General features: G+C 41.8%; 1 non-coding gene and 1 pseudogene across 1 annotated transcript; both read left to right on the top strand.

Moving 5' to 3' along the window:
- Window positions 1-8,705: 8,705 nt before the first annotated feature.
- trnad-guc (transfer RNA aspartic acid (anticodon GUC)) lies at window positions 8,706-8,777 on the top strand. The gene has a single exon. It is a non-coding gene; the product is annotated as a tRNA-Asp (tRNA).
- Window positions 8,778-16,128: 7,351 nt separating this feature from the next.
- On the top strand, window positions 16,129-21,392 carry LOC133493983 (CASP8 and FADD-like apoptosis regulator; annotated as a pseudogene).
- The last annotated feature ends 25 nt before the right edge of the window (window positions 21,393-21,417 follow it).

The following is a 21,417-nucleotide window of genomic DNA, read 5'->3' as shown; positions in this document are numbered from 1 at the left end:
GGTGTAGTTTTGTTGCTTGCTTATAAGGGAGCTGTTGTCGGAAGGAAGAAAAAAAGGAGGGAACACACAACAAAATTAGGTTCCTACCCTCACGGAGCTGAAATTGCTCAGTTGAGAGAGTGTTAGACTGAAGATCTAAAGGTCCTTGGTTCAATCCCTGGTTTCAGCATTTAGTACAGAATTATGTGTCTTGTTTGGCACTTATTAAACATCTGGTTGTGTTTTGCTTCATGTTTTGGTTCTTTGACAGAGTTGCAACCAGGCAACAGACCCTGCCGTCATGGAGCTGAAATAGCTCAGTTGGGAGACCGTTAGACTGAAGATCTAAAGGTCCCTGGTTTCAACGTTCTCTACAGAATTACATGGGGTTTTTTTTTGCCACTAACTAAACATTTGGTCGCATTTTGCGGTTTGTTTTGGTTCTTTGACAGGCAACAGTTCCTACCCTCATGGAGCTGAAATAGCTCAGTTGGGAGAGTGTTGGACTGAACATCTAAAGGTCCCTGGTTCAATACCTGGTTTCAGCATTTAGTATAGAATTATGTGCTTTTTTGGCACTTATTAAACATCTGGTTATGTTTTGCGGCATGTTTTGGTTCTTTGACAGAGTTGCAACTAGGCAACAGTTGCTACCCTCATGGAGCAGAAATAGCTCAGTTGGGAGAGCGTTAGACTGAAGATCTGAAGATCCCTGGTTTCAGCATTTAGTACAGAATTGTCTGGGTTTTTTTTTTTTGGCACTTATTAAACATTTGGTTATATTTTGCACAATGTTTTGGTTTTTTGAGAGGCAACAGTGAAATAGCTCAGTTGGGAGAGCATTTGACTAAAGATCTAAAGATCCCTGGTTTCAGCATTTACTGCAGAATTATGTGCTTTTTTTGGCACTTATTAAACATCTGGTTATGTTTTGCTTCAAGTTTTGGTCCTTTGACAAAGTTGCAAGCAGGCAACAGTTCCTACCCTCATGGAGCTGAAATAGCTCAGTTGCCAGAACGTTAGACTGAAGATCTAAAGGTCCCTGGTTTAAGCATTTAACAGAATTATGTGCTTTTTTGGCACTTATTAAACATCTGGTTGTGTTTTGTGGTGTTTATGTGTCGGTTCTCTGAAAGAGTGGCATCCAGGTAAATGTGAGAGTGAAGATCGGAGTGTCCTGACTGGCGCCACTTCTCCTCATATTGTTGTGATTGATTTCCTTTTGTCGTGATTTCATCTCTGGTCATATCCAATGATCTTTGGCTTTTTAGGCCCAGTTGGTACTGAAGGAATTGGTTTTCTTCATGATGTTTGGTTTCATTGACTTTATCTTCTGATGTGGTGTCGTAAAATCAATAGCTCCCAGTTTTTCAAACTGGATATTTGCTCGGATTGATGCTGGATCTTGTCATGAGCAAGCAACTTGTTTGTGTACATGTTGTACTGTCTTTGAGTTTGCCATAAACTTCCATAACAGACAAAACTGCTGTGACATGTGAACAATCTTCACTGAGGCCTGCCTTACAAGTACAATGTGATAACCCAAACTTTCAAAAGGACCAAATTCAATGCTTGAAAATGATCTCCCTAAAAATGAAACAATATTTTTCTGATTTTATCAGCGTTTTCAAAATTACACTTAGATGCTGTGACATGTGAACAATCTTCACTGAGGCCTGCCTTACAAGTACAATGTGATAACCCAAACTTTCAAAGGCACCTAATTCAATGCTTGAAAATGATCTACCTAAAAATGAAACAATATTTTTCTGATTTTATCAGCGTTTTCAAAATTACACTTAGATGCATAACAAGTATTTGTGGATTTAGCATACAAATCCACATGTAGTCATTATTATAGCACATTTTTGCAGTTCGTGAAAATGAAAATTTTAACTATTAGTTGCGGATCTATCTTCAATCTTGAATCAAGACAGTGGATACATAAGTGTGTAAAAAAATGTACAGTGACAGTGAGAACAAAAAAATCCAGCTTGTATAAAGGTGACCATGAACTTGTTAACAAAACCTGCGGTCAAGTATTTGTAGGCTTTTAATTCCATACCTCTGTATGGGGAAGGATTATGTGTAATATAGTTGTATATGTCCGAATAACAGATGTTTGGAGAATTGGCAGCACTCATAACAGAGGAAAACTTCTCTGTCGGTAGTCTGTATGTCCACATAACGGGCCTTTGACAGCTGATCCTAATGTTTGGTGTTGTCAGTCAAGGAAAATTCATCATGGCATTCACTTGTGCTCTCCAGTTTGTCGAAAAAGTAAAAGAAAAAAGAAAGCATACAATAAAAAAACCAAACCTATGGTAGCGCCTCTGGATTCTTCTGCATAAACCTTCCTACCAATATGGCTGCATAAACAAATGCACGTGGTCTCATGACGTCACATGCAAATCCTCAGTACTTCAAGAATTTCAAATAAGCAGGAAAAAGGTTTCTCTCCAGTGTTTTTTGTTGTTGTTGTTGTTGTTTGCTCTTACAAGCAAATGTTTTCCCACCGAGAACATTTCCATTGATTGTTGTCAGTGTGACAAACCACTTTCTGACTTTTAAATCATATCATCATCAGTATCTGATAGTGGAGTGAAGAGGCCGTCTGCTTGTGATCTTCCACAGTGCCCAAGTTTTTTTTTTTTTTTCCACTTCAGCCTTTTTGCTTGGGCCATGTTTTGCTTGATAGTACGGGCTTTTTATTTTTGGGGGGTTTCCAATTAAAACAAAAATACATTTTAATTCCTTTTAATGGGGAAAATGGATTTGATGTACAAGCAGATGGAGTCAGCCTTACCGTATTTTATGCAGGATCACAAATACAGTTTACCACCAAAATTCATTCTTTCCAGTGCTTCAATCAATGCTCCACTTATTTGACATTGCCATCACTAAAACGTTGGGCTAAAAGCATGCATGCTCAGGAAAATTAAAAACACATTTTGAAACAATTGTAAAACAACTAATTCCCTTTTGAATGCCCCTTTTTCATTAACAAAATTCAACATTAAAAAGCCCTGGCAAAGCTTGTGTGGGAAAAGGAATCTACCAATCGTCGAAGTGGCAGTATTTTGTCATATTTTTATATGTTGTCGCGGTCAGGTGGAATCCTGATCTTCAAACTTTAAGAAATAAGAAAAAAAAACATCTTGCTTGAGTTTTTAAACACGGCTTTGCTCAAGTTGGCCGTGTATCTTACATTGATGTCATATATTGTTCCATCGCATGAAAAATAGTTCGTACCCCCAAAATGATGTTCCCTCACAAACTTACTGTGCATAGAAAAACAAGAACAAAAGAAATTTATGGATTGGGATGAAAAAGGACATAATCCAAAAAATGACAAACACGGCAGGGTATCGCTTGCAAGGCTCACCCAGGAAATGTGGCTTCATGTCCCAAAACTGTCAGTCATCACCAAAATATATACAGACGTCTCTTCTCTAGGCAGCTTTATAAGCTGAAATTTTTTTTAATGACAAGCCCTCTATTTTCACGTTTACAGATCAGAAAAGCTCAAATCAGATTAACCTTTGTTTCGGGACAATAGAGCTCCGTTACAGGTTGAAGATACAATAAAAGCTGGTACACAGAATACAAGAAAGTTGTTTTTAAGTCAATAACAAAGAAAATCATTTTACACCATTACATTAAAAGCTTTTTGATCATTGCTTTTCTCACATGTTCACTTGTGTCTTTACCTGATACAGTAAGTAATCCCTCACCTATTGCAGATAAAGTGCATCACGTTTATTTTTCACTCCCCCCAATAACATGTTCGTGATAACTTTTCATTTTGTAAAGTGATATCATTGTAAATCCTGTTTACAAATTTTAATCATTCTGGTACCCAGATACACATGGGGTGTGAATGTCTGTGTGTGCACGCACGCATGTTTATTATTCAACTTAGTGGGGATTGGATTAGTAACTCATGGCTGGCGGACCGGACAACTGTGGGTTTCAGGCAGAAATATTGGATTGTGGGCCCCGCGTTAAAGCCAGGGATGTACCCCAACACGGAGTTCCTGGCAAGGGGACTGAACAAGGCAGGAGCGGCCTGCAGGCGTTGTCTTGCTAGGTTGGAATCGTGCTCTCATATCTTGGGGCAGTGTTCGTATGTGCAGGGCAGTAGAATATGGCGGCACAATAAGATATGCGAGCTCCTCGCCACTGAGGTGGAGAGACATGGCTGGACTGCGGCGAGGGAGTTCAGGCCCAATGGTTGGGTCAGAGAACAGTAACATCTCATGACTGGGAACATGAGGGGGAGGTTGCGCGCATCCTTTAGAGTTGCGGGTTTGGGTCTTTGGGGTAGTGGGAGCGAGGCTGCCTGGCTGCCTTGACCAGGGGGAGGTCGTCTGTTTATGGGGTGGTTCTTCCAGGCGATCCAGTTGAGCGGAAGTTAGAAAATGGAAAGCGACTGCAAGTCAGCCACTTAAAATATCCAAAAACCCCGTCATCTAATTAGCCTAGCAGCTGGCTTAGAACTAGAGCAGACCAGGGGAATCCAACTGTTTAATTAAAACAAAGCATCGCGAAGGCCCGCAAGGAGTTTGATTTCTGCCCAGTGCTCTGAATGTCAAAGTGAAGATATTCAATAAAACACGGGTAAACGAAGCCCGGACTGCCCGCTGTGTGGAGGGCGGATAGGGGGGGTATTCATATGCTTGGAAAGCATTTTGCGATCCGGCACGCGGGTGCCTCTGTTTTGTGCGTGTGCCGCAAATGTGGGAGGTGAAACGCCAACAGTCACTCCATCGTGTGCCATGTGCCCAAGTGCAAGGGGGCCACGGTGGAGGAGAGCAGAGGTGGGGAGTTCAATTGTGAGCTCTGCGGATCCGTCTTTGCTACAGAGGTTGGCATCTCCCAGTATAAGCGGCATGTCCACGTGGCAGAGTGGAAGGCAAGGAAGGTTGAGAAAGTGGAGGGGGTTAAAGGAACGAATCTCTGGAGTGTGGGGGAGGTGCAAGAGCTGATCCGGCTTGTCAGGGAAGTCAGCCACCTCTAACAGGATTATTGCGGATAGGCTTGGTGGAGGTAAGATGGCTGAACAGGTGAGGAGTAAGAGAAGACTCCTGCGCATTGATGTGGCAGGCGAAATTCAGCAAGATTTAGTGAAGCCCGATTGTCCCTCCGCCAACATTGGAAGAAGGGACAGGTGACGTATTACCCACGATGCTCTACAGCAGAAATGTTTTAAGCAACAACCACCCACTCGAAGGGACTGTCAAAGAGACGGGTCCACATCCATTTTCCAAACCGCTTATCCTCAACAAGGGTCGCAGCCTGCTCCAGCTAACATTGGGCAAAAGGCAGATCAGACTGAACTGGTTGCCAGAGAGTTGCCGGGAACATTGCAACTCCACAATTGAGCGGGAATCGAGCCCACACCGCTTACATGAAAGGCAGTTGTGTGTACCACGACACCGTCTGTGACAAGCTGAGAAGGGGCTGTCTTATGTCATCAGCTCCGTGATATCATGATTCATAGGACATTTTCATATATTTCAACTTCGTTAGTATAGTGGACAGTATCTCCACCTGTCAAGCGGAAGACCGGGGTTCGATTCCCTGACGGGGAGTTAAATGAAGTTGATTTCTACTTTTTGTGGGCTTCTTTTTTGCGGAAAGCAAGCAGAGGAGCTTTGTTTCCAAACAGGGACCTCACGCATCTTCGGCAAATCTCACAACTTCTGAAGTACGCAACTGAAACTGTTGCTTGCGTGATGTCTGTCAGCAGGACCACCAAACCACCTCGTTGGCTCGCATTGCCGATGTGTTCAGGTGCAGTTCCTCGTGGGCAGCTGTGCAAAACAAAACAAATTGCGAAACACTGAAACATTCTTGGGCAGCATGATGGTGCAACTCGTGAGACTGTTGGCATCACAGTTCTTGGGACCGAGGTTCAAAGTGGGAGCAGTCGCTATATTCGCTTAATACGTGTGAGGTTCCTGCTTGGAAACAAGGCTGCTCGGCTTGCTTTCCGCAAAGAAGAGCCCCACGAAAAGCAAAAGGGAGCAATATTTAACTCCCAATCAGGGAATGAAACCCCGGTCTTCCGCGTGAGAGGCTGAGGTACCGTCCACTATACAAATAAGATGACCCTTTGTCTCCCTATCCTGGCCAACGGAAGCGAATATTCTCACGGGATGACCAGCGGCTCAGAACAGACAAAAAAAGAGTTGGCATGTTCTCTGCGCGAGTTTTTTCTTCGGCCAATCCGATTTCCTTCCATGCCATGAAAACATCAATGGTAGATCGAGTGAAGTCATCATCATCATCATCATCATCACCATCATCATCATTATCATATTTAAATATTCACTGATTTATAAATAAAAGATTGAAACACTTGAACCGTAGATGAAAATTGTGAATGAAGTCCAGTGCTGTAAACAAATGGATTTAATGCTGAAATGGAAATTGAAAATTATTTTTAAAATATTCAATTAAGTTCCTGAAACACTGAAACAGAATTTTCAAATTATTCTACTTTGTTCCCTGCCTGACGGTGGCGCTTGTAGTCTGCAGGATGGGATTTGAGATGTGAGGTTGGGGGGGCTTAGAGGTGAGATCTGCAGCCAGACTTTCTTGAGTGTAAGAGGACCAGGAAATGGTGCGAATGTGCTTGTGTTACGATATGAACAAAATACAAGTGTGTTCGAGTATTCGTAAATATATTTATTATGGACTTAGCCAGGACAAAGCCAGCTCCTATACACAGATGCAACAGTATCTTCCTTGAAGTGGCCAAGGACAACTCCATCATAACCAAAGAATGTGCCACATCATCACCAAAAACTGTACCTTTGTTCATTTCATCTGCTCACCCCTCCTTTTGACCTTGTGCGTTTTCTAATTAAAAAAAGAGTACGTGAGAGGCTGGTTCAGAACGTGTTTGGAGTCTGTAACTGGCCTTTCTCTCACGTCCTCCTGATCAGAAGAAAGACGACTTCTTGTCTGTTATTTGTGCAATTATTCCAGCAAGTTAGGTGATAAACCTAACAAAGTGCTCTGAGGATAATTTGTTCTTCATTTTTGTTTCTTCAGGGTCTCACATGCCCCTCGAACTGCGACATCGTAACCCCCGAATTTTTTTCTAGAACTTGAAAACTGCACTTTTCACAGCCACAATTAATGAAGAAGCATACTGCAAGAACAAGGCGCACAGAAATGAAAAACATGAGCACTTGTCATACTGGCTGTTGAAATTTCCAGAGATCTTATCAGATATTTCATTCCCGGGAGCCCTTTGAGTCCTGCTCTCCTTGAGAAGGATAACCAAAGTACAAAGAACCTGCAAAGAAGAGCACATGACTTCATTCCTTGTCACAAGGGCATCAAGGGTGTTTTAAATGAAGGAGATAATCACATATCTCATTGATCATTCGGCTGGCACCCAAAACAAGAATCATTTGCCTTCAACCAACACAGGAAGGTTCAATGACCCCTTTGCTTGCTCCGAGGGTCACCTTGAGCTACTCGTAAGCATACTGGAGAGTGTGGAACCACAGATGGAATAGCTGTGCTCCTCCAGGAGTTGAACCCATGAACTCTCACACCCAAAGCAAGAATCATACCTCCAGACCAACGAGCCACATCAGTCACCATCCCCGTAAAGTTTCGCAGCCCTGCATGGTTGGGTCACCTGCCATCCACCAAACGGTGCCTATCACACTCCTCATCTCCTGCACTCACCCTGAAACCAGATCCCTCTTTGTCAACCCTTCCTCTGAGATGCCTGTGGTTCTTGGTATTCCCTGGCTTCAAATTACAAGACCACAGTAGACTGGACCCATTGAACTATCACTAGATGGAGTCCTCGCTGTCGCTGCCACTGCCTGGTTTCTGCTGTTAGAGCCTCCAAAGACGCTCCACTTGCTGTCGACCCAGTGGACCTCTCACAAGTTCCACAAGAATATCGAGACCTCTCACCAGAATTCAGTCAGGATTTAGCAATTGCTCTCATGAGTACGCTCACTGCGGAGTATGGCGTTCCTGTGGTAAATGAATCACTCATCATCCTCGTGCTAGGATGATTACATCACGCCTTGGTGGCTCACAACCAAATGAATCAGTCTTAAGTTTTTTAGTACACAAGTTCAGGAACAAATCACTCAGTTCACTTAAGTCCCTCCTATTCAGGACATTAACGAAGGTTGATGCCATTTTCCAAAGCTGACAAACACATTCAAGCAAGCTTCGATTATGGTCCATCTCAATCAATTATCATGATGTCAAAAGTTTCATTTCAATTCAAAAAGTGAAACTAAACGAGATGCATCATTTTTTGATACATATATAATTTTGATTATTATAGCTTACAGCAAATGACGACTCCAAATGCACCACTTCTAGAAATAAAAATGTAACAACCAATTCAGAAACATAAAATTGATCTATTTTTATATCTAGAATCTAGCCAGTAATTTCCCCTCTGAAAAGTATATTTCCAAGTGATTAATCAATATATGTGTGAGACCTGAAATCAAGTGAGTTTTCTACTACCACATTCATTTTTCTGATTACCACAACTTTGGAAAGAGTTATGCGCACACAATATTTTCAAACAATATTTTATTATGGTGGCACTCGACTCAACATCGAATGTGACAAGCGCCTCATGTACAACAGCTTCTTGACAACAAAAACAAACAAAAACAAAAAAAACTCTGCCGGAGACCATCTGTTCCCGGAAAACTGGTACAAGAGTCTCCTCGTTAGTATAGTGGACAGTATCTCCGCCTGTCACGCGGAAGACCGGGGTTCGATTCCCTGACGGGGAGGAAATGTTATCCTTTGGTTATCGTGGGGCTCTTCTTTGCGAAAAACAAACCGAGCATGTTTGTTTCCAAACAAGGACTTCACGCGTATCAAGCATATATAACAACTCCAGTTCGACACATGCCCAATGTGGTTTTCCACATATTAAATCAGTGATTGACATAATTTTTGGGTACGAGCTGTTGTTCATGTGGTGCAATGATACATGACAGCAATGTATGATATCATGCCAACTTGAACAAACCCATTTGGAAACTCAAGCAACGTGTATTCTTTTAATTTCCAGAAAACTTCTTGAAAAAAGTTATTCAAATATGGACCCATACACGACAGGGGGTGTGTGGCTCTCACACACACACACACACACAGACACCACACCACACACACACAGATGCACACACAAACACAGACAGACAGACACACACAGCCACACAAAAGTTTCAGTTTTCATGTGAAAATATTTACCCAGGTCTGTGCTAACTCTGATTCAAATATTGATGTTTCTAGAACTGGCATGGGTGGTACAGTGGGTCAGGTGGAAAGTGCTGGCCTCACAGTTTTGAGGTCCCGGGTTCAATCCCGAAGCTCCCTGTGTGGAGTTTGCATGTTCTCCCCACGCTTGTGTGGCTTTTCTTCTCACATCCCAAAAAAAACATGCAACATTAATTGGACACTCTAAATTGCCCCTTGGTGTGATTGTGAGCCTGGCTGTTTTTCTCAATATCCCCAGTGATTGGCTAGCAACCAGTTCAGGGTGTACCCTGCCTCCTGCCTGTTGACAGCTGGAATCGGCTCCAGCACTCCCCGTGACCCTCGTGAGGATAAGCGGCAAAGAAAATGGATGGATGAATGGATGGAAAAAAGAGAGTCACCACCAACACATCCAGGAGGAAGAAGTCATCAGGTCTTCATGAGGAAATAGAAGACTCATCTTTATTTTCATGAACCAGCAAGCATGTACACAACATTTGTTGTCTGCATTTTACTCATCACAGTAAACACACACACTTGTTAGTGGAACACACTGGAGCATCTGGGGCAAGTGAAACAACCGGGGAGCAATTCAGGGTATCTGTGTCTTGCTCATGGACACAACAGCAGTGAGTTTGGGTGGGGTCTTGAACCTACTGTTGTTTTCCCCATGGTGACAGTCCAGCTAAACCATTGGTCCAGGCCCATTAATTTGGGTCGATGTAAAAAGTTGAAATCACCAAAAACATTGTCAGGCAATTAGTGTTAGGATTAAAGAAAAAAAAATCATTGATGAAAAGCCTTGGCAAAAATTTACAGTTTCATGTTTTCTTTCTCTCTTTCTTGGTCCTCTTGCACTCGAGAACGTTTGGGTGCTCAGCTCACCTCTTGGGACGCCCACCTCACATCTCAAGTCCCATCTCGCAGACCTCAACCGCCACCGTCAGGTAGGGAATGAAGTATAATAATTTTGTTTAATATTTCACCTTTCACCGAAACCATATTAGAACCAAAAATTTATTTTCCTCCCTCATTTTTTTCCAATTTCATCCATTTTTGAAAAAGCTCGATCAAGCCACGAGAGCGGTGCTAAAAGAGATCAAGAAATGTGGGTTGCCTCCTCATGGTCTTGTAGAATGCTTCTAAAATGAGTGTCAAATATTGACTATTGTGGCTCGTTGGTCTAGAGGTATGATTCTCGCTTAGGGTGCAAGAGTCATGGTTCAAATCCCAGACGAGCCCCTGTAAGAGGTTTTCCTTAATAATTGTCACATGATGTGCTTTGTGTCAGAAAGGTAACTACTTACCAGTCAGTCACAAGGTTGATCGTGACGGTGTGCTGAGGGAAAAAAAAAAACACACCAGCTGTATGTTTTTTTTTTTTTTAACTTTAGCTCACCGCGCATGTGCAAACAACGACAGCACAAGAAAACACGATGTCAGCGAGTCCCACCCAATTTTCAGCCCTCGCTTAAGAAATCTCAAACATGAGTATGGATGCTGCCGTAAAGAATGCAAAAGCGGATGTCTTTCCTACGGAATGTGAGGTGGACTTCTTTTTCACGATGTCATTGTTGAAGTGCGTTTCCCTCTTCTGCCAGTGTAGTGAATTGTGGAATGGCATCTTCAAATTGTTTATGGAAAATACGACACTGACATTCCGCCGAAAAGCAAGCTGAGAATGAGGAAAGTGAACGAACTCAAATCCCAATTGGCCGCACAGCAGTCACTTTTCACACAATATAGTTGAACAGCAAAGGCCGCCACCATCATTTCCGGGTTCATCACATCACACATTAGAGTTAGTTGACTCGTTGTTCCAATCTTTTAAACATAAGGTGGAAATATTATCTTCAATAGAATCTCTGTAGCTGTAAATGAGTACTGTGACACGGCACTGTGAAGCCATGGCTGACGTGTGACATCGAAGATTGTGAGTGTTTCTCACTGCAAAAAGGTGAAGCTGACAAAACCCTTCTCAGCTAATGGAAATTTGGGAAAAAGGGTTTTTCTGGGACTTGAAAACTGGACTTCTCAAGGTCACAGGTAATCGAGAAGCATACCGAAAGAACAAGGCCCACAGAAATTCAAAAGATGCTCACTTGTCATACTGGCCACTGTGGGACGACGGCAAAGGATTCCTGGCTGTTGACATTTTCAAAGAGAGCTCGTTGTGAATTTCAACCCCGGGACCTCTTTCAGTGAGGCTCTCCTTGAGAAGTGTTTCCAAAGAACAACAACCAACACAGAGGAGCAAATGACTTCATAAGTCAATGATCACTTGGCTGCCACCCTAAACAAGAATGAACCCTTGAGTTTCTACACAGGCCACCTTGAGAAAGACAGCAAGGTAAAATATTACAGCATAGTGAGCTTAGCAGGGTTCGTCCGGGAGTCGAACCCGGGACCTCTCGCACCTGAAGCGAGAAACATACCTCTAGAACAACGAACCACACGGGTGGATGTGTGCCCCCAGCCACTCCCATCTGAGTAAAACTTCACGGCCCTGAAGGGCCAGGTCATCTCCTCTGTCACCCACCAAACACTGCCGATCCCGCTCTTCACCTCCGGCAATCACCAATCAACAAAAGTAGGACAAAAGTCTTAGTCCATGATTGGATATCGTACAGTACATCACAAATGTTGGATGAGACCACTTAGGTCCCCCCCTGAATCCGAATTTCAATTTTTCACCTTAAAAAGTCATTTTAAAAATCCACGTGCTATGAACTTTGGTAGGAATAGTTTGTCAGGTGTCCCAATCAATCAATCAATCAATCAATCAATCAATAGCCTTTATTGTCATTATATGCTGTCCATACAATGAAAAAGATGAGTGCGTCTCACAAGTGCAAATAAAATTTAATTAAAAAAAAACCAAAGACATTTGGGAAAACATACAAAACAGAGAAAACTCAAGGTACAGTTGCAGCTAAAATAAATGCACAAAAGGCAGTTGAAAAAAATACAACATTTAAATTGTGATTCCTTAATTCTATAAATAGTTTGAGTATAATCTTACACTGGCAGGGTGGGCCGCACCACTCCTCGGGTACTGCTGGCGACTGTTGACTGAAATCAGATGGAAAATACACGAGAAGTCAGTGGAAACAGGCAAGAAGAGAAAAAAACGTTCAAAGCAGTTTTCATTTCATTACATTACGAACATTAGCCAAAAGTTACATTAGCAAAGGATTTCATAACCCAAGACCGAGCAGCCAGGCCAATACTGTTACGCTTTCTTGTCACATGAACAACAGTGAGTTCAATCCTTTATTTTTCGGTAGTATGTTGTTAAAAAAGGATGTTGCAAGTGTAACACATTAAACAGAAATTTGGCAGCGCAGGTAGGGTATTTTCCCCACGGACATATTGACAGCAATGCTGCTTCTCAGCTTTTCAACGTTGATCAATGCAGAACATAAATCATGATGCGGCGGTTAACGTGAAATGCAAAATGCGACGTGTATCAATGGTTTCATTTCATGACGTCACTTCTAGGACAACAAGTCTTTTAAAGATGATTTTGTCGGCTGTATTTCCTCTTGCCAAACTGGCTTTGTTTGCTCTGAATCAACCTCCTTGAAACATGTTAATGCTTTTTTTAGGCAGTTGCATTGTTAACATTTTTTATGAAAAACAGCTGCGTTCCAATGAAACTGTTGTGTTTGTTAAGATTTGAGAAAATAAAAAGTGTCTGTTTCTCAGATCACAAGTTCTTCAGATATGGTTTAATGTTGAACTCATTTACACAAGACAAGTCACGTGCCAATGTTCAGAGGAGTTATTGGCCATTACACTGCACTGATTCAGTTAATGGCAGTTCAAATATGCCATTGAGATTTGTTTTCATGAAACATTTCACTGTTAGTGTTAACATAACTTTGTAGTGCATTTGAAATATAACAACAAAGCCAAACTAACAATGTATTCTGATTCTTCTAATGTAAGATGAATTGGAAGTTCTAAAAAATGGACAATTGTACCTTCCAGGAAGTGGTTCCTGCAGGAGCAACTTTTAAAAGGATAAAAAAACTTCCCAAAACTGAACTGCAGCAATGTAAATTTCACAGCCAAAAGACTGGGATGTGCTCTGGTTGATTTGCATCGCTTAATGCTGACATTTTTTCATCAGTTCAGTTGCCAAATTAGAGGTCGGCACAGGGACATTAAACATCCTGAGAGGAAGCCCGCTGTCTTCCCATTCGATGTTCTGGAATCTGTACACCCTGTAAAAAACAAGAAGGTGGGAGGGAGAACTCATAATTTCATTTGTCATAATCTTGTATGTTACTATTATATAAATGAGTTGAATTAAAAACAAATGCAAATGTACAATTAAAATGTATCTCTGTCAAGGATACTGGGAGGTTCAGGAATTGAGTGATGGTTCCGACCAAAAAACCCAGTGCGGTTTGGGACATATGTACTTTCAGTTCCAGTGGATGAATGTCCTAGCCTTGTGGAAGTATCCAGATCATCCTGCAGCGTGGCAGGAAGCCATAATGGCAACAGAAGAGGTGTGCAACATTTGTGAAATGTTGAGGTAGCCTCCCCTTCAAGGTAGTGAAGCACATCATCATAAATGCATGTCACAGCTGCCCACAGGTCTCTCCCACAGTCGCTCAATCCTTGAATTACAGAGTAATAAACAAATGGTTTTAAAATGCCCTTTGAATGTCATATTTTAAAGATCACCACTAAGCTAATAAAGCCATAGATACAAAACATTCACATTTTATGAAGTTTTAACATCAACAAACCTTTGATTGAGAACACTTTCCAGATATGAAGCTGCTTCTCCTATCCCACGAACCATAAACATGAGACGTGCAACCTACCACGTTTTCCACCCCTTGATCAGCAAGTACCCTCAAAAAAAATATGGGAACGATTAAAAATTTCACAATTACATAAAAAGTACAGCACTGCATTGATGAGAAGTTTTGAACAGAGCTAAAAAATTCTTTCCAACCTAAAACATATTTTGGAGATAGATAAATGATCATGATCAATCATGGACTAAATCCCACAGGTGACAGCACATAAATGAATGCGTCTCGCTCTGATTCGAACTCTGAATCCAGAGAGTAAGGATGACCCTGATGACCTTTGGATTCAGTTGGTTCATGAATGAATTTTGGCCCCTCACCCATTCAGAAATGTATAAACCAACAGCTAAATTTTAAAATCTATTCTACGACAGAGAGTAGGAAGCCAGCAGTGTTCTAAAACAAACTGCAGCGATTTTTGGACTTATAAAACCATGTTGCGTGTTAGTTGTACTGAAATTAAAAGAGCAGACATTTTTTGTTAAATTCCTGCTGAGAACATCAGTCCCCTAACCCTTGATATGTTTTTTCAGGTGGGATTAGGCTGACTTAATACTAATGTGACGGTTAAATTCAAGTCTGAGTCCAGAACCACCCCCAGATTTCTAACTTGCCTGCTGCTAGTTATATTATTGCATGAGTTGAATGAGGACTTGTAATCTTTCATACTTGGCAAAAAAATCCTATAATTTCTCGTTTATCTTCATTTAATTAGATGAAATATGAAAATGGACGGAAAGCCTGAAAGAGGAAACCAAAACTCCTCCACTGAACCCTGAAAGAAAAAGCCAGTGTGGCGAAGAAGATGCAGGTTGTTGGAAGAGTGCACCAAAACACATTATCTGCACAACACAGCAAAGTACAGAGTAAAATACATATCTATTAAACCATACATGTGCATTTTATGGACGTTACAGCACCTTTCGAAAAAAAAAAACCATACGTCACTACGAAAGCATAACTGGATTGGCTGTGGAGCGTTTTCTCCCATGACCCGCCATGGAGATGTCACGTGACTAAGAAACGTAACAGGATTGGCTGGCTGCTGGGTGTTGAGTTCTGAATCCTTGGGCAAATGTCTGTTCGTCTTTTCAGAGCGACAGTCAGTGAATTTTTACAACGAAACTGAATTTTACAACGAAGTTGAATTTCAGACTGCGAATTATTCAATTTAACATTTCAAATTCATATCCTATTTCAATTTCAAATCCACGTAACATTTCAATTTCATTTGAATTTCAAATCCTATTTCAAATTCAAATCCCGGTGGCACTTGTCTACTTCCACAGAAGTAATTAAAGAATTCACCCACATAACATTACTCCCTCAATATTATGGCAAAAAAAAAAAAATCACCGTTGATAATTGTTGTGGAAAATCCTTTCTCGCAATCTGTCTTCACGGAGATTATTTATTTTTATTTCATAAATTCATAAATGTTATCCACATAATATCCCCGTGGATTGATTAATACCCAAAGAAGAAGCACCAAATTGAAAAAAAAATTGGTGACCCCAGATTAAATTCTCATAATAGGTATAATCGGGGGCGGGCAGATAGCGCTAAGGAGTACAGTCTCCGGAGCAGAAGGTGCGGGTAGTGCGCCATTAAGATGGATTATCAACCGCCAGCAACTGAACGAAGACCAAAGGTTTCCAAATCGGTGTTAAATAGTTTGCCCCAATACGCCTTGATCCCATTCTGAGTTGTGCACACCTTCATGGCAGAACCTTGTCCAGTTGTTACTGTATTATTTTTGTAACAGCATTCTCAGTGTTTCACGCTGGAAATCCAAGCGAAGTATTTCGACGAGTCGTGAGTTGAGGGCTCACTTTTTTTAAGTTACGTAAACGGAAGTTCCTAGTTTTTGACTCGCAGGCGCTAGGACTTTACAAGTAAGTTACGGCTTGTTGCTTTTATATTCAAAGTTGTATGTTTTGAAATGTACAGAACTGAAATGAACTGTACGAAAGTTTTTTTTTTGCAAGTTCCCATGAGTGAGAATGGATGTTTATCGTCAAAACGAACGCTACGAGCCACTTCGTGCTCGATGGCAGTTCCTGATCCAGAAATGCTTCGTGCTATTCACCAATCTCAGAAGCCCTCGGCAGCTACGAAAGCTCCAAGATTCTTTACTTGTGGAGATTTCGGACACAGACAATACAGCCGCGCATATAAAGTAGACTCTCAAGTCCAAAGTCAGGAGCTACGACAAAGGGGTCTGTTTTGGCTGAGCTCATGCTCCATTTGGGGAGATATGACATCCTCAGGCAGGTGTTTGGGTTCAGCCGGGACGATGTGGAGAGAGCTCTGAGATCCGAGCGGTTCTACCCAGATTCAGGTGAGTGCCATTTATTTATTTTAGTCTCACGGTTTAAAAAAAAAAAAAAAGTTACTGTGTTTAAAACTGTTCGGGTCAAATTAAAGGTAAAAAGCACCGGACTTGGACATAAGTAGTTGAGTTTTTCACAGAAATCCAGGCTAGTTCGTTTAAAAAAAAAAAAAAAAAAAAAAAAAGCCGTGTTGCAGAATTAGGCTGACTTCCTTTATGACAGGCAGAACGTCTTTTAAGATAACCACAAAGAGTCCAGTTCCGTTGATTTACTGCCCCGAGAATGTGAAGTTTTACTTTCTCCCCGAGCTATACTCCCTCCCTGTTACTCCCACATTCTAAAAACTTAAATGCATACTTTTTGGGCTTCAGCCCTCATTTGAAAGCGGTTCCTCTGGATCACTGGCCTAGCGGCCAAGTGATCGTTAAAGAAAATTGTTGTCAGAGCGGTTATGTCAAGTACTTGTGCTGCCACGATGCACAATGATGGGGTGGACAGCTCTCAACAAAATTTTGCATTTGGTTGGACACTTCACCTAATTAATAAAATTAAAGTAGTAATATAAAAATGTTAAAACCAAGGATTTTCGCGCACGGCAGTGTGAGAAGATTGTCGGTTCCGTATGTAACATGAGACAAGAATGCTGAGCAATCCGGTCTGAATTAATACGTCCTCAAAACATAAAACATATGTTAGCGAATTAGCTTATTAAATACAAAATTAGCTAAATTCATCTGGTACAATTCGCTGTCTGAAATTCGTCGGCTGGGTTTTGGGTTCTGAATTGAAGTAAGCCTGCCTTTTTATAACACTGAATTCAGACAGTGAATTGTACCCAGTTGAATCTCAGGAGACTCAAAATATTGTTTCAATTTTAAAGGTTTCATTTTTTTCAAATGGCGAATTTGTTTTCTGATTTTTATTTATTTTTTTTATTTTACATTCAATAAGTAGCCAGGCGCTCCGCAAATATTTGCCTACAAGCCATTAAAAATTCCCTTTTCCCCTTTTAATGTTCAAGTTTTTGTATGTCACAAATGTGCAATTCCTAATGTCCATCTTGCTTCCTCTCGCAGAGTTCTGATGGCTCACATCAGCGAGGACATGGCCAAGGATGATGTGAGCAGTGTGAAGTTTCTGCTGGCTCACATGCTATCACATAAGAAAATGGAAACTGCCAAGGTAGGAAATTGTGCCGGTGGGGGACTTTTTGGTGTCACCATGTGAAATTTTGAAGTCGTTGCTCACTTTCCGTTGTTTTCTCACTCACGCAGGATTTCCTGGACTTGGTTGTCGAACTCGAGCACGTGGGGAAGGTTTCCCCAACAAGGGTGGACCTTTTGGAGGAATAATTCATGGACGTCGGCAGGGTAGACCTGGCCAAAAAGCTCAAAGTGTACAAGATGTCAGGTGAGTGTCTGCAATACTGATTTAGTACTCGTAGAACCAATTGAACTATATAATTTGCAAAAAAGGACAATTTCACTACAGTCCTTTTTAATCTTATAAAATGCTTGAGACGTATACACTCAGCGAGTGAGATGGGTTGTTTTCACTGACGTCACATTTTTTTGCTGAATTACCCACACACCGCTGCTCGCCGCCATTGAACTTCTCTACCTCAGCGTACCGAGTGTGGAAGTCTCCGGAATGCTCTCCATTACCGTTTGTGTGTTTTGTATTGTTACGGGACTCAAGTACACAAGAGAGGACTTGCTCACCATCAGAGAGCCTTCTTCTGACTTATTTTTGACAACTCTGACCAGTTCGCTGAAGCTTTTTTCCAGAGTTTGTCGTCGGTGTGCTCTTCAAAGCCTCGCGATCCTGGACACAAGTCTTCGTAAGTGTGGACATCGTCGACGAAAGACATTCAACATTCTGCGGCTCTGTGCTTCACAGAGACTTGGCTTTGTGGACGATTCCCCGACGCCGCTATCCTGCCGCCTGGCTTCAACCGCCATCGTGCCAATGTGTCGCCGAGCTAAGCTAACCAGCTTAATCGATACTCATTTCAGAAGGCCAACATTACAATTAAGATCATTTTTTGTTAGTCACTTGAAAGATTCATGAATCTTGTGAAATACTGGATTGTGTATTTCTTTTGTCTTTCTGCCATTGTGATCTAATTTTAAAGAAACATTTCGCTTTGCTTGTGGTGAACTAATTAAAGTTTTACTTTATGCCTTGACTTTTTACGGCTTTAGTTTTCCGTGTTAGCATACAGGTAAGTGTCACAGAGAATAAAAGACCAAGGGCACAATACTGCGCCATTGTGACTCAGTTCCTGAGTCCCATGAGGCCAGGTAGCCTAATAGTCAGTCTGGGCTTGATGTGCTGTCAGTCGCGTCTTCAATAACTGCGGTTAGAAACATAATTTTGTCCACCTTGCCTATGTATGAGTAACGGGAGCACAGGGATGGAAAATGGCCACCGTGGGACGGAGGGTGACGTCACGTGAAAACAACCCACATATTATATTGGAGTGTGGACAGTATTTGAAGAAACGCAATCACATTCACTTACCGTACTAATCCCAAATTGAAATGAAACTAGTAATAGTCAACGGGTGAAAAGATAACTGGTTTGAACGTTTTTTGTCTTCTTGCCCCGTTGTCCTGACTTATCGTGTATTTTCCATCTCATTTCAGTCAATGCGCCAGCAGTACCCGAGGAAGTGGTGCGTCACCCTTGCCAGGTAAGATTTATACTCAAACAAATAAGTACATCACAACAATTTAATGTAGTATTTTGCAACTGCACTTTGGTGCATTTATTTCAGCCGCAACTATACCTGTGTTTTATGTTACCCAAGATGTTCTTGTTTTTTTTTTATTTGTTTTTTATTCCATTTTATTGCACCTTGTGGAGATGCACACTCATTTCATTGTATGCGGAGCATATAATGACAATAAAGGCTATTGATTGGGACACATGACAAACTATTCCGACCAAAGTTCATTCATCGCATTCAAGTGGTCTCGTCCAACATTTGTGATGTACTGTACAATATTAAATCACGGACTAAGACTTTTGTTGCTCTATTTGATCAACCCGTGTTGAATTTCAACCATGTCTCTGCTTGCATCCCTGTAGGAGAGTACAGTGAGTCGGTACACATTCGCCAGTGACCCCAGAGGAGAATGCGTAATCATAGACTGCGTGGGGAATGACGGAGTTGAGTACAATGGGCTATACTTCTACAGTGCATACATTGAAAGACGCCGTTTTGTGTACAGTAGAACTTGGGCTGGGAACTACAGTACCGTATTTCCGCACTATAAGGGACACTAAAAGCCTTTCATTTTCTCAAAGCCGACGGTTTGCCTATAATCTGGTCTAATCGCCTTTAGTGCAGCTCCATCTAATGATGCATAACGGGAACCCAGCCTCTACTGTAGGGTCTATTCTATGCGCCTTTATATATGAAAAAAGTTTTAAAATCGGCCATTCGTTGAAGGTGCGCTTTATAGTGCGGAAAATATGGTACCTTGCACTTAGTGGTGAGCAAGTGAGGCCTCATGAAGCAACACTGAGGCTTTTCTAATATTGTGCTGAAAAAGATTCAAGCCTAAAGGCTTGAAGATGGTGCGTTTGGTGTTTTTTAAGGAAAATGGTTTGTCATTTGTGCACTTGTATGGTGATTGACTCGCCAATCGTCTTTTCTATTCAAATATTTAAGCCCCCTATTGAAAAAAAAAAAAAAAACTGTATCGCACTCTAGAATGTTGAAACTAATAAATACTACAGTAGTCAAATATAAAAATCATAAGTAAAGAATTGGAGTTTCTGGAGCATCTTTTGCTTCAATCCAATCCAGTGTGTCAGGCTTGGTCAATTTGTGGAGAATACTACAGACATACGTGAAGCAAATGGTCACAAATACTCAATATTATCATTCTTTGCAGAGAATAATTCATTTATGCTCGAGAGTATAGTTTATTTATTCCGTTGCTTGTGTAGTTCTAACCGTGTATCTCCAAATATCAGTGATGTAGAGAGTTTAACCACCGGACACTTATGCTATTCTTTTAGTCTCTGTGTTTATTTTATTAAAAGAGTCAAACAGTTTTGCAATACAAATCGACGGATCGAGGATTTTCAAAGGTTGGCTGATCCAAATCATTCGGACTTTTTTTTTTTTTTTTTTTTTTTTCCCCTTCAGAGATGATGGCGCACGCATTTAAGTCACTGCACTTCAATGTGACCCTGCATAAATGGCTAAACCTGGTCGAGACGGTCTCAACGCTCAGAAAGGTCTTCCAAAGGAGTCCGGACCGCAGTGGCGACGGCTTCGTCTGCTGCATCATCAGCCGGACGACCGACAATCTCCTCCAGGCCACGGACATGAACTGCGAAGGCCTCCGTCTGGAAGATGTCCGCCGCTTTTTCAACGGCGACGCCTGTCGGCGCTGGTCGGCAAGCCAAAACTGTTCTCATCCAGAGCTACACTGTGTCGAAGTTCCAACCCTGCGCTGTGGAGAACCGCTGGGATGACGGCTGGGAGACGGACGGTGGCGCCGGTCAGCTGAGACCCGATTGTCTCCCGTCAGATGCGGACGTGCTCTGGAGTCACTGCTCGACCGGAGAGCATCACTGCAGCGAGGCCCCCCAGGACCGTTCCGTTTACTCAAGGCTTTGACGGACGCCTTGGGCAGAAGCCAGGGAAGGTACGTGCCACACGCTACCTTGTAAAAGTGACAGCTAGCGCTTGAAATGTTATTGTGAGCCCAAGTATCAGTTGAACCTTTACAATTGAACTTTATTTGACCTTCCTCTCCGCTTTGGAACGCACCACATCCAATGGTTCTGTTTTTGGATTTATTTACTTTTTGGGCACAAACCACAACAAGGAGCTGATCTGCAAAATTGATCCATGAGAATTTTCAAAGACCTCAACTTTAATGTTTTCTGTGAATCTTCCAGTATCTCTGTTCCAAGCCGCCGGTGTGACACGCAGTACGGGATTGATTCATCCTCATAACACGGTGTCAAACTCTAGGCCCAGG

This window comes from Syngnathoides biaculeatus, chromosome 20 (genome assembly GCF_019802595.1).
Source record: "Syngnathoides biaculeatus isolate LvHL_M chromosome 20, ASM1980259v1, whole genome shotgun sequence".
NCBI lineage: Eukaryota > Metazoa > Chordata > Actinopteri > Syngnathiformes > Syngnathidae > Syngnathoides > Syngnathoides biaculeatus.
The sequence above is the reverse complement of the archived record's forward strand: the minus strand, read 5'-3'. Positions and strand labels throughout refer to the sequence as shown.